Here is a 12,651-nt window from a genome sequence, read left to right on the forward strand (position 1 = left end):
GATCAAAGATTATTAAAAATATTATTTATAAAATTATTAATTTAATTTTTGGTTATCATTAACCTAATTACAAATTGATCTTTTAACAATTTTATTGAGGTGTGCAAATTTGTTGTTGGGCAACAAGAAAATCAAGCCAATGTGATAATAATAATATCCAGCCTTGTGCAAAAAGCTATATGATATGTGGCTGTAATATTTATTTTGTTAGCAAGATAATTGGGCCAAGGAACATTTGAGAAGCCCAAAATAATTTCCTCTTGACCCAACATCTTCATGATCCGAAACTAAAAGAAAAGAGAAAGGAGATGTTACATGCATTCCATGGATGCCCACTCCCACTTTGGAATGGATTTCAAAGTGAATTAAATGAATTTAATTGCATTGATAATAGGAGAGAGAAAACTCAAAATTGATTTGATGGCCTTGATTACTCTCACACGTTACTAAGCATGGGGAGTGAGAAATTAATTTCTTTTAATTTCATTCATTAAGTGTATTGAAAGCTTTTCACTTTTCTCTCTCTTCTCTCTCTAGTTTCATTCACTTCACTAATAGTGAAGAAAGCTTGAAGATACAAGCTATCAGAGGAAGAAGAACAGAAGCTATGAACAAGCAACAGGCTAAGGTGATGATGGCCTTAGCAAAAAGAAGATCCAAGGTATGGCGTGACTGAGATCTTTACCACTAAAGGTAAGATGTGGTGAAAAAGCCTCAAGATCTCCATACCTAGAAATGGTAGCAATCTATTTCGGTCAGAGAAGAAGATCCCTGTGGTATAGCTCGTCTCTACTTTTTCTTCATTCATCACAGAAGGTAGCTAATGTATCTACGTGGAGGAAGAAGCAAAAGTGGAGCAGGAGGAGCTATCAAGGATCAAGTATTCATCAAGGGTCAGAAATCCTTCTTGGGGACTAAGTCAAGATGGAAGGCTCAGATTGATGAAACTTGAAGAAAAGCGATGAGAGAGAGGTAATTGCATGTTGGTTTTGCTTTTTGGTTCCGTCTCTCTTCTCTCTGTCTGAATCGATTTTGGTGTTGAAGAAGAAGAAGTTGGCTCAATTGAACCGTTTCAACCTTGGAGGCTTTCCCTTTTATAAAAAGGGTGAACAGCCAAGGCTTGAGACAAGGAGAGAAAGTACAGAGTTCTCATAGCTACCCAAGCTAACAGAAGTTCTTCTCCTTCAATGTGTTTCATTTTGTATTTTTTTTAGTTTTGTCTGTCTTGAGTCTCATGGTGAAAAAGGCAAACAGTGTGAGATTTGTAAGAAAAAACCAGTGAGCGAAAAGAGGCAGAGGGTACAAAATTAAAGAAAAAGCCATGGATGTCCTAGAGGTCCTTTGTACATCTGTGTTGTGTATCATGATTCTGTGGGAATCCCCTTGCAAGTTGGGTTAGCACTTAGTAGTTGAAAGCTTGGTAGGTGACCAAGTCAAGTTCAGGATTGGAGATAGATTCTGGACTTGTCCCGGATAGGAATGGTAGTTCCTAGGGAGAATTGGTGTATGTAATCTATATGATTATAGAGAAATTCTGTCATAGTTGTGATGGAGACTGGATGTAGGATGCATTGCACTTAGTAGCTGAACCAGGATACTTCTTGGTGTGATTCTCTCTCTCTCTTCTACTCCATTTCTGATTCTGTTGCATCGGAGACAAAATTAAAAAATATCTCCTGACTGGTTACGAGACAAAAAGAAAATGTCTCTTGACTAGTTACGAGACAAAACAAAGAAAAATCTCCTGAAGTCATTTCAAAGGACAGAAAGTAACACACAGCGAAAAAGGGCTAAGATTCAACCCCCTTCTCTTAGCCACTGATTACCATCAATTGGTATCAGAGCTTGGTCTCAAAGAGATCAAGCTTTGCAGCTTGGAGAAAAGATCTTGATGGCAGAAAATAGTGGCTCAAACCTGGTGGCCTACATTCTGACAGAAAGGCAGTCAAGCAACAGACCTCCATTTTTTAATGGAAAGAACTACACGTACTGGAAGAAAAGAATGAAGATTTTTGTCCAGTCAGTTGATTACAGACTATGGAAGATTATCGTAGAAGGTCCTCAATTCCCAACCTCCACAGGAGCTGATGGAGTGGTCTCTCTCAAGGGTGAAGCCAGCTGGACTGAAGAAGACAGAAAAAAGGTGGAGCTCAATGCCAAAGCTATCAACTTGCTCAACTGTGCAATCAGCTTTGAGGAATACTGACGGGTATCAAGATGCACAACGACAAAGAAAATATGGGACAAACTTCAAATCACACATGAAGGCAGAACCCTAGTAAAAAAGACCAGAATAGACATGCTAAATAGAGAATATGAAATGTTCTCAATGAAGGAAGAAGAATCGATAGATGAACTATTTGAACATCATCATCATTAATGGCTTGGATGCTATGGAGATCACGTATCCTGAATCTGTGCTTGTGAGGAGAATTTTGAGAAGTCTCACAAAAGAGTGGGAAATTAAGGCAATAGTAATTTCTGAGAGTAGTGACCTTGATTCTATGACTTATGATGATTTGAGAGGAAATTTACTTGCTTTTGAAAATACATATTTGAAAAAAGATTCAAAAAAGAAAGGAATAGCCCTCAAATCTATTACTAACCCTCTGGATGATGAATTCAGTGATAATTCATCTGAAAATGATTTTGTTTTATTTGCTAAGAAATTCAGGAAAATAGTGAAGCTAAAGGAAAAAAACAGAGGAAGCAGCTCAAGGAAGAAGGATTTCAGCAAAGTAATCTGCTACAACTGCAAAGAGGCTGGGCACTTCAAATCTGATTGCCCAAAACTAAAGAAGGAGGAGAAGCCGAAAAGGGGAAGAAGAAGGGACTCATGACTTCTTGGAAAAACTTGGAAAATGACTCTGAGGAAGATGAAGAATCAGAAACCAAGTCCCAAACTTGCCTCATGGCAGATCACGTAGAACAGATAGTTTTTTTATCACCCTGACACTGAAGACCTTCATCTCATGATAGATCACCTCTCTGAAAAATTTAAATGCTTCTTAAATGAAAACCAAAATCTTGAGTCTCAAATTGAAATTCTTAAAGCTGAAAATGGTTTTCTTAAAGAAAAGTTGAGAGAGGCTGAAACCGTTGTTGATCTTGTGGAAGAAAACAAACGGTTGAAAGCTGAAATAAAAGGTTGTAAAAAATAGCATTCTGTGGTTGCATATCTAAATTATTTTGAAGAAAATGAGAAGCTACTCAAAGAGGTAAATCGACAAAAAGGACTTAGCCACTTTTGCTCAAAGTTCAAAAAATTTAAATCAACTATTGGCTAGTCAAAAACCTCTCTATAATAAAGCTGGGTTGGATTTTCATAAAACTGCAAAATTTGTTAAAAAACCTAATTTTACAAATATGGCTTCATCCTTAAATGATGTAAGGTCTCAAAACCCAACAAGCTTTGTGAAAACAGCAACTAGTAGATTTTGTAGACTATGCTACCGGAATGGACATTTTCCTATTCAATGTTTCTTTGATGAAAGAATGATTGGAAACAAAGTTTATAAAATTATTTGTGACTATAATGGCTTGGGACAAAGAAGATGGTTTGACGTCAAAGGATCCAAAAAGATTTGGATACCTAAGGTCACTTGAGCTTATTTTATAGGTTTGCCTAGCATCCAAGCGAAAGGACAATATGTGGTATATGGATAGTGGATGCTCTAGGCATATGACCGGAAAGGCAACATTTTTCATTAAGCTTGATGAATATGATGGAGAGTTTGTCACTTTCGGTGATAATAGAAAAGGAAAAATAGTGGCCATTGGAAAAGTTGGTAAAAGTTTATCTTTTTTCATAAATGATGTTTTACTTGTTGATGGTTTGAAACACAATTTACTAAGCATCAGCCAATTATGTGATCTTGGTTATGAAGTTATTTTTAGAAAATTGGATTGCTTAGTTATTTGTGAAAAATCTGGTGAAATTTTGTTTGAAGCCAAAAGATATAATAATGTGTATAGATTGACTCTTGAGGATTTAAAAGATCAAAAGGTGACATGCTTTACATCACTTGAATCTGAAAAATGGCTTTGGCATAAGAAATTGGATCATGCAAGCATGTACCAAATTTTTAAGCTTGTTAAGAAAAATTTGGTAAGAGGAATTTCAAACATTAAATTTGATAAGGATATTACTTGTGATGCTTGTCAACTAAGCAAACAAGTAAAATCCTCTTTTAAACCAAAAGATGGAATTTCTACCAAAAGGCTATTGGAAATGTTACATAATGATCTTTTTGGTCCAACTAGAACTCAAAGTTTAGGACGTAAATATTATGGTTTGGTGGTGGTGGATGACTACTCTAGATTTGGTTGGGTACTCTTCCTAGCTCATAAGAATGATACTTTCCATGCCTTTTTAACTCTTTGTAAAAGAATTCAAAATGAAAAAAATTTTGAAAATTGCCCACTTAAGAAGTGATCACGGAAAAGAATTTGAAAATCAAGATTTTGAAAAATTCTGTGATGATTTTGGAATTGCTCATAATTTTTTATGTCCTAGAACTCCTCAACAAAATGGGGGTAGTTGAAAGAAGGAATAGAAGCCTTCAAGAAATGACTAGGGCTATGCTTTATGAAAATGAGGTTCTAAAGTTTCTATGGGCTGAAGCTGTAAATACAGCTTGTTATATCTTAAATAGGACTATCATTAGAAAAGGGTTAAAGAAAACTCCTTATGAGCTATGGAAAGGAACCCCTCCTAATCTTAAGTATTTCCACATTTTTTGATGCAAATGTTTTGTGCTTAACAATAAAGAAAATTTTGGAAAATTTGATCCTAAATCCTATGAGAGAATGTTTGTTGGATACTCCACCACTAGCAAAGCATATAGAATTTACCTCAAAGAACATAGAACCATAGAGAAATTCATACACGTTTCTTTTTGTGATACTAATTCAATTCCAAGTGTTGTGGTAAAAAATGATGCAGGTTGTGAAGATATTGTCAACAAGGAAGTCAGTGAAGAAAATCTCAAAACTGTCCCAAGTGAAGAACCTGTCCTTCCAAAACTGTCTCATCAGGATGGAGGAGACATTTCAGTTTTGTCTCCTGAACCAGTAAGAGAATCCAGAACAGATCAGAATGTTGAAGCTCATTAAGGAAGATCCTTACCTCAAAGGCCAAGAGAATGAAAGTTTATGAAGGGTTACCCCCATAATTTTATCATTGGTGATCCTTCCCAAGGCGTGACCACTAGATCCTCAAGCAAGAAGCAAGTTGAGCTAAGCAATATTGCTTTCTTGTTCCAATTAGAGCCTCTCAATGTAAAGCAAGCGCTTGAAGACCCCTCATGGGTTAAAGCTATGGAAGAGGAGCTTGCTCAATTTGAAAAGAATGAGGTTTGGACACTTGTACCCAATCCTAATGGTAAGAAGGTAACCGGTACTAAGTGGATCCTTAAAAATAAATTGGGTGAGGATGGCAGTGTTGTTCATAACAAGGCTAGATTAGTGGCCCAAGGTTACGATCAAGAGGAAGGTATTGATTTTGATGAGTCTTTCGTCCCGGTAGCAAGAATAGAAGCAATTAGGTTGCTTCTTGCCTATGCTGCCCATAAGGGTTTTAAAATGTTCCAAATGGATGTTAAATGTGCTTTCCTTAATGGATTTATAGATAGAGAAGTATTTGTGACACAACCCCCCCGGTTTCAGAAATAAAGAATTTCCAAATTATGTTTTTAAACTTTCAAAAGCTCTTTATGGGCTTAAGCAAGCTCCAAGAACTTAGTATGAAAGGCTTAGTGCCTTCTTGTTAGAAAATTATTTTCAAAGGGATACCACCGATGCTACTTTATTTATCAAAGAGTCTAATGATGATATTTTTCTTGTTCAAGTTTATGTGGATGATATTGTGTTTGGTTTGGCCAATGAAACCTTGTGTGAAGAGTTTGGAGAATTTATGACTAGTGAGTTTGAAATGAGCTTAATGAGAGAACTAGCATTCTTTCTTTGTCTCCAAATTAAACAAACTCCTAGTGGTATTTCTATTCACCAAGAAAAATATGCTAAAGAATTAATCAAGAGATTTGGCCTTGAAAATTCAAAACCAATGGGGACTCCTATGCATCCGAATACTAAACTTGAAAAGGATGAAAATGGCAAAGATGTGGATGAAACACGGTATAAAGGAATGATAGGCTCACTCATGTATCTTACATCATCTAGACCGGATATTGTTTAAAGTATGGGTGTATGCTCAAGGTTTCAATCTCACCCAAAAGAATCCCATCTTTCAGCTGTCAAAAGAATCATTAGATACATTAAGGGAACATATGATTATGGTTTATGGTATCCTAGATCTAATGATTTCTGTGCAGTAGGGTTTTGTGATGCAGATTATGCGGGAGATTGGGTGGATAGAAGGAGCACATCCAGAATGTGTTGCTTCCTTGGAAGCTCACTAAACATGTGGTCAAGCAAGAAACAATCCACTGTTGCTCTATCCATGGCTGAAGCCGAATATATATCTGCCTTTGCTTGTTGTTCTCAATTAATTTGGTTAAAAACTCAGTTAGAGGATTATAAATTGAGAATCAATAGTATACCTTTGTTCTGTGATAATATGAGTACAATAAATATTTCTAAAAATTCTGTTCTGCACTCTAGAACTAAGCACATTGAGGTTAGATATCATTTTATTAGAGAACATGTGCAAAAGGTACTATTGATATTCAATTTGTAAAATCTGAAGAACAACTCGCTGATATATTCACTAAATCTCTGAGTGAAGAAAGGTTCTGTTCATTGAGTAACAGTTTGGGTATGCTGGATCTAAGTTTTGTTGATAAATTGTGATTTTATTGATTCTGTTTATTTTTGTCTCGTAGGTTGGAAGTAGACAAATTTGGGAAGGTAGTGAACAAGCAAGGAATCAGGGGGAGACTGATCACAAGCGTTGCTAAACTCAAGGCTCACCAAACTCTGCTGATCCACTCCTTGATTCTGGCCCGTTTGAACTCTTCATTATTTTTTATTAATAAGTTATGGAGGTTATCACATCATATCTTTATAGGGGGAGTTAATGTCAAATCAAAATCTTTTTCCTTACTCCCTCCCTTGTTTCAAGGAAAAGATCTTCAGTTACTTTTTATATTTTAAAAGATTTCCTTGATAATAACCGTGACATTTATTGCCCATTATTCCATTATCCCTCCTTTCACTCAACATTAAATGCAGTTATAACTTCTCTCCATTCACCAATCCATTCGGCCATCCCTTCATCTTCTCACCCTTCTCTCTATTTTTCTATCATGAAAAGAAGTTGGCATCCAGAAGAAGTAACTGAATCCCTACTTCCAAAATTCCTCCTTCCTCTACTACTCCCCAAACACACACCCATATTCACATACATTTTGCTTCATCTTCATCCCCTTCTTCTCAATCAACCGAAGCCATGAGGAGGAAAGTCATTGCTCAGAAAACCTCTTCTCGTAAGAAGATTGGAAAGGAAAAAGAGCTTGTGATAGAAGAAGAAGATGAGTCATAGTCCTCTCCACCTCCCTCACCTTCACAAAAATTAACTCCTCATCCATCTGGCCGAAGCTCTCAAAGGTCAAAAGGTTATGTTCTGTGCAACACAAGAGAACCTCCAAACCTGGATTCTTTGGACTTCAAGAATAAGTTCAACAAAAGTCACTCTCACTTTGATCCAGCACGATTCAACTCCTGCACGACCTACGAGTTTCATGGTCAAGTTCTGATCAACCGATATCTGTGTGCTTCTCACATTGTCAATTTGGAAACCCTGAGTGCAAAAGGCATTAATTTGTTACTCTTTTTGATAATCTCAAGTGGACTCCTTTGTTCCAGATTCAGAAGTCAGTCTATCCAAATCTTGTTTGCGAGTTCTATGCAAATATGATGTACGATGACGGAGCAATTCATTCTTATGTCAAGAAGGTTCATTTAACTCTGAACAGAGAGACCATCAGCGCTGCCTTAGGGTACACTGATGAAGGGGCCACTACTTACATGTCAGGAAAGTGGGACTCTCAGGTTGGCATCTCTTATCAGATAGCCCTTACTCAGGTTTGCGAAAATTTCTCTGCCTTGGATGGTACTGTTCTGACTCATAATGCACTTGGTTCAGTAAGAGCCCTCCTTCACCGCATTGTAAATCACATTCTTATGCCACAAAGCGGTTCTTTTCAGAGAGTTACTGTGTATGATACCCTGGTTCTATTTGCTATTCTCTCTTCTTCATCTATTTCATTTGCATATTTAATGGTTCGTCATATGTGGAACTGCATACATAGTGATAAAAAGGCAAATCAGCCTTATGGTATTTTTTTCACATGTATATTTGAACATTTTTATGTTGATTTGTTGAATGAGCCTGTAGAAAACAGGGTGTCTACCATCAAAGAAGGAGGAGTTTCTGGATCGGGAAAAGGTAACAAAGGCAAAAGCTCAATGCCAGCCATGTCAGTTGATAGTGATTAGGAAAGTGGACCATCTGAGCCATCTAAGCTTCCTAAGTCACTCAAGGACGTTGTTACTGAGCTCTCACATATGTCCAAACTGATGGCATGTTCCTATAAAGAAGCTCGGAAGCAAGCTTACCAAACTGAAAAGGCTTGGAACAAGTGTCATGAAAGGATCAATCTGCTTCTCCAAAGCTTTGAAAAGGATCTGGTTCCCTCTAATAAAGACAATGACTTTTATGATTCTGATGTGAATATGTCTGATGCTTAGGCTCACTTCTGCTCGTGTTCTGAACAATTTCTGATTTTCTATTTTTTGTATACTGTTTTTATGTTGTTAGATTGACTAGACTTGGATACTCTGGACCTTTTTGTTATGGTTTAAACAAATACTTTGTATTTTAGCATGTTATTTTCATTTATGTTGCAGGACCTCCATTGATGATAAAAGGGGGAGGAATTAAAAGGAGAAAAGAAACAGGGCTGACTTTATGGAAAAGAAACAGGGTTGACTCTCTGGTTTAACTGAAAACAGGGGCTGAAATCTGAATGATTAATGATTACCCTTGTGCTTGTGCTCAAATTTTTTATCTCTATGGCTTATACTCTGATTTCTGGCTTATGCTCTAATTTATGCTTTATCATGCTCTAAATTTACTTGTGCTCTAATTCTTTCAGATCTGATTTTCATTGCCAATTTTTATGAAGCTTTGTTGTTAATATTAAATCTCAGAAAATGCTTCATTGAGCTTGAATTGTTGTTTTGTTTGGCAAGAAATGTTACTTGGCAGGAAATATTTGTGAACATGTTGATTTAAGAATGATTGGATCTGGTTTATTTGCTGTTATGTACTCTGAAAGTACTCTAGCATGATTTGTTATGTTGAGTAGAAAAATTATTTAGAAGATAACAAATCAGGTTTTGTTTACCTTACTCATCTGCTCAAAAATCAAGCTGTTCAACATTTTTAAGTTCTATATGTTGAATACATTATATTTTTTAGAACTATATTAAGCTTGATTTTAAGACTGCTACAGGTAATACTCCCACTAATAAAATAGCACATATCAAGGGGGAGCTATGTGACAAATTGAAAGGGGGAGGATCCAAAATCTTCAAAGGAGTACTCTTAATCCTTACCCTGTTTCAATTCAAGCTTTAATAATGTTTGTCATCAAGGAGAAGATTGTTGAGTTTGAAAAACTTGAGATTATGGTGATGATCAAATATTACAAAATTATTAATTTAATTTTTGGTTATCATTAACCTAATTATAAATTGATCTTCTAACAATTTTGTTGAGGTATGCAGATTTGGTATTGGGCAACAAGAAAATCAAGCCCAATGTGATAATAATAATATCCAGCCTTGTGCAATAAGATATATGATATGTGGCTGTAATATTTATTTTGTTAGCAAGATAATTGGGCCAAGGAACATTTGAGAAGCCCAAAATAATTTCCTCTTGACCCAACATCTTCATGATCCGAAATTAAAAGAAAAGAGAAAGAAGATGTTGCATGCATTCCATGGATGCCCACTCCCACTTTGGAATGGATTTCAAAGTGAATGAATTTAATTGCATTGGTAATAAGAGAGAGAAAACTCAAAATTGATTTGATGGCCTTGATTACTCTCACACGTTACTAAGCATGGGGAGTGGAAAATTAATTTCTTTTAATTTCATTCATCAAGTGTATTGAAAGCTTTTCACTCTTCTCTCTCTTCTCTCTCCAGTTTCATTCACTTCACTAACAGTGAAGAAAGCTTGAAGATGCAAGCTATCAGAGGAAGAAGAACAAAAGCTATGAACAAGCAAGAGGCTAAGGTGACGATGGCCTTAGCAAAAATAAGATCCAAGCTATGGCGTGGCTGAGATTTTTACCACTAAAGGTAAGATGTGGTGAAGAAGCCTCAAGATCTCCATACCTAGAAATGGTAGCAATCCATTTTGATCAGAGAAGAAGATCCCTGTGGTATGGCTCGTCACTACTTTTTGTTCATCCATCACAGAAGGTAGCTACTGTAGCTACATGGAGGAGGAAGCAAAAGTGGAGCAGGAGGAGCTATCAAGGATCAAGTGTTCATCAAGGGTCAGAAATCCTTCTTGGGGACCAAGTCAAGATGGAAGGCTCAGATTGATGAAGCTTGAAGAAAAGCGATGAGAGAGAGGTAATTGCATGTTGGTTTTGCTTTTCGGTTCCCTCTCTCTTCTCTCTGTCCAAATCGGTTTTGGTGTTGAAGAAGAAGAAGTTGGCTCGATTGAACTGTTTCAACCTTGGAGGCTTCCCCTTCTATAATAAGGGTGAACAACCAAGGCTTGAGACAAGGAGAGAAAGCACAGAGTTCTCATAGCTACCCAAGCTAACAGAAGTTCTTCTCCTTCAATATGTTTCATTTTGTATTTTCTTTTGTTCTGTCTGTCTTGAGTCTCATGGTGAGAAAGGCAAACAGTGTGAGATTTGTAAGAAAAAACCAATGAGCGGAAAGAGGCAGGGGGTACAAAATTAAAGAAAAAGCCATGGATGTCCTAGAGGTCCTTTGTACATCTGTGTTGTGTATCATGATTCTATGGGAATCTCCTTGCAAGTTGTGTTAGCACTTAGCAGTTGAAAGCTTGGTAGGTGACCAAGTCAAGTTCAGGATTGGAGATAGATTCTGGACTTGTCCCGGATAGGAAGGGTAGTTCCTAGGGAGAATTGATGTATGTAATCTGTATGATTATAGAGAAATTCCATCATAGTTGTGATGGAGACTGGATGTAGGCTGCATTGCACTTAGCAGCTGAACCAGGATACTTCTTGGTGTGATTCTCTCTCTCTCTCTCTTCTACTCTATTTCTGATTCTGTTGCATCGGAGATAAAATTAAAAAATATCTCCTGACTGGTTACGAGATAAAAAAGAAACTGTCTCTTGACTAGTTACGAGACAAAATAAAGAAAAATCTCCTGAAGTCATTTCAAAAGACAGAAAGTAACACAGTGAAAAGAGGCTAAGATTCAACCCCCCTTCTCTTAGCCACTGATTACCATCAGGATAAAACACACACAAACCAAATCATTGCCAATATTACATAAATCTCCCAAAATAAATAACATTATGTGGATGTCTTCAATCATGCTTTTATATAGATTGAATTCAAGAATCAAATTACACATTATAGTATTAAATCGAAACAAATGTGTTCGGATTACATGGTGAACCAGATTTAAGTATAAATCGAATTCAACGAATTCGAATTATACCTCATAATACTAAATCGAATCAATATGATTCAAATTACATAGTGCACTATTAAATCAAATTAAGTCAATTCGATTTACAGTTCCTTAGTAAATCGAATGCAACAAATTTTATTTATGCTCAATGATGGCTAGTGGTAAATCAAATCTATTATGCCAGAATTAGTATGCATTAAGCAATATTTATAAATCGAATTTAAATAATTCGATTTAGTATGATGCGAGCGTATATAAATAGGAGTTAAACGTGAATTCCTTATCATAGTAGGACTGATGAGCGGATATTTTATACGCTTTTTGAGGGTAATTTCATGTAGTTTTTAGTATGTTTTAGTTAGTTTTTAGTATATTTTTATTAATTTCTAGGAAAAATTCATATTTCTGGACTTTACTATGAGTTTGTGTATTTTTTTGTGATTTCAGATATTTTCTGGCTGAAATTGAGGGAGCTGAGCAAAAATCTGATTCAGGCTGAAAAAGAACTGCAGATGTTGTTGGATTCTGACCTCCCTGCACTCGAAATAGATTTTCTGGAGCTACAAGAGTCCAAATGATGTGCTCTCAATTGCGTTGGAAAGTAGACATCCAGGGCTTTCTAGCAATATATAATACTTCATACTTTGCTCAAGGATAAATGACGTAAACTGGTGTTCAACGCCAGTTCCATGTTGTATTCTGGCGTTAAACGCCAGAAACAGGTTACAAGTTGGAGTTAAACGCCCAAAACAGGTTACAACTTGGTGTTTAACTCCAGAAACAGCCTAGGCACATGTAAAGCTCAAGTCCCAGCCCAAGCACACACCAAGTGGGCCCCAAAAGTGGATTTCTGCACTATCTATCATAGCTTATTCACTTTCTATAAACCTAGGTTACTAGTTTATTATTTAAACAACTTTTAGAGATTTATTTTGTATCTCATGACATTTTTAGATCTGAACTTTGTACTCTTTGACAGCATGAGTCTCTAAA

The sequence above is a fragment of the Arachis ipaensis genome, chromosome B1, assembly GCF_059453495.1.
Source record: "Arachis ipaensis isolate K30076 ecotype BB chromosome B1, ASM5945349v1, whole genome shotgun sequence".
Classification (NCBI taxonomy): Eukaryota; Viridiplantae; Streptophyta; class Magnoliopsida; order Fabales; family Fabaceae; genus Arachis; species Arachis ipaensis.